The sequence below is a fragment of the Lactuca serriola genome, chromosome 6 (genome assembly GCF_051521515.1).
Source record: "Lactuca serriola cultivar US96UC23 chromosome 6, Lser_US96UC23_V15, whole genome shotgun sequence".
Classification (NCBI taxonomy): Eukaryota; Viridiplantae; Streptophyta; class Magnoliopsida; order Asterales; family Asteraceae; genus Lactuca; species Lactuca serriola.
This window is the reverse complement of record NC_136413.1, coordinates 138,634,401-138,636,663: the sequence shown is the minus strand read 5'-3', so window position 1 is coordinate 138,636,663 and position 2,263 is coordinate 138,634,401.

Genomic DNA, 2,263 nt, shown 5'->3' with positions numbered 1-2,263 from the left:
TGAAGGTAGGAACATGGTTTGGCACCATGAATCCGTTCGGGCATTTTATAAATCATGTAGAGTTGGTGTTATTTAGTGAGAGTCGAAAGTAGTTTTAATTTCGACATAGTATCTATTTACAAGGCATTGTATGTTTTGGTATGTTACGTTTGGTCCTTGTACTTTTTGAGTATGTTGTATCCTATAAATATGATAAGTACGTACAGTTAGAGTAAGTATTCGATATTCAGACCAAATTTTGTACTCTCTCTCTATATATTCTTTAGACAATATATTGAGCCAATCAGATCTTATTTAGATCTTGTGTCTTTTTTTACTTTTCTGAATAGATTACAAAATTCATCAATTGGAACACACTTCAATTGGTATTAGAGCAAGATTCATATTAGTTGAAGTTTTCTCGTATTTTTCATCTTTTTTGAATTTATTGTTCCGATTCAAAATATACCACAGATTGAAAATGGAACTTATGTCGATCGATTGATTTATATCAGTTCTACGTTTTATGTAATAAATCGATTGATCTATGATTGATTTATTGTTGATCTTTCTTTGATTTATCTTCGATTCAGAAGTTTCTTTCTTCTAAATCTGTACAACAATGGTGAACTTCAACATGCATATGATGACTAATTTCTCTCTTCTGCTTGGATCTGCAACAAAAATTCCTATGTTGATACCAGAGTACTACGAACAATGGGCTGACAGGATGGAGGATTACTTGAATGGTATTGATGAAGATCTGATGAGATCTATCAACAAAGGAGCATTTAGTATAAGGATGTTAGTCATGGTTGGTACATCTGCAACTTCTGAGGACATGATCACAAGAGGAAACAAGATAACGGAAAATGATAAGAAATGTATGCGTGAATTATATAGTGCTCTTTGATCAGTAGTTTACAATTATGTACGAGGATGTGTAACTCCAAATCAAATTTGGGACACTCTGAAGTAAAAGTATCAGGGTAATGAGAAGTTGAAGAAGAGTTTTGTAACACAATGTTTGTTGGAATTGGGTGATTTCAAGAAGAAAGAAGGTAAATCAATCGACTCATTTTATGATCGACTGAATGAGTTGATCTTCAAATGATCTAGATATGGAGTTACACGTTCATCACTAAAGTACAATTTGACATTTCTCATGGGATTGAGAAAATAATGGACGAACATAAGTTTGATGATAAAAACACAGGAAAATTTAAAGGTTATTCACTCTCGAATCATTACAATATCTGGAAGGCTCATGAAAATGTGTAACACGCAGTTTCGATTTGTTTCATAACTTAGGGCCGTGACCCGAAGATCAAGAATCATAAGGCTTCAGGCTTTAGGAAATAGAGGTTTAGACCCATTTGGAAGTGGGTAGTGTAGATTATGTGATCCAAGAGTTCTGTTTGTGCTTTAGAATCAAAGGGTAAAATGGGAAAAGTGTTGTTTCAGACTTCTTTTATGAATTAAAGATTTCAGTTTGATGTCTTTTAAGTCAAAAGTTATTAGATTGGGTTGTAGAGACCCTTAGTACCTTTTCGTGGATAAAAAGATCGTCAAAATCAGAGTTGAAATGAAGAAGTATTGACCGTTTGAAGATAGGAAGGTTTTGGGTTAAGCCGCATACTTTGGGCATACGGAGAAGTACATTAGGTTTACTATGACATCCCTGAGTACGCTGGGTGTATCGAATTAGTGGCTTAACCCTATTTTTGTGGATTGATCCCTATTTAAACTCCTTAACTTCCCGAAACCCATTCCATTCCCAGGTTCCACCTCTCCAACACCCTCCTATGAAAACCCTGCTGGGATTTGAGCAATCTAACACTCCTAAGTGTACATGCAACCCTAAATACCTTGGATCTATGTTTTCTCTATTATACATGCAAATATCAACTTTCCAAGGTATTGTTCTATTCTAGCATACAAAACTTTGAATAACACAAGTTAGAATAACATACCTTTTGTTGGTGCTTGTCTTCATGTAGCTTGAGTGCCTAGTGCCCCAAGTGTGACACCTCAAATGGTTCACACAACACCATAAGCACTTGGAATAACTTAGAGAGAAATTAGAACACTTCAAGAATCGGCTTGCCCTCCATGCATTTCCTAGTCTCCAATTTTCCCAAGAAAAAAAGATTATTATATAGTGTGTTACAATTAGGGTAAACCCTAATTATCATGGCTTATCCATTTCCATGGATCCATGGGTTCAAATACACCATGGAGCATCCAATGGGTTTTAGCCCAACTTGATAATCCATGGAGCATT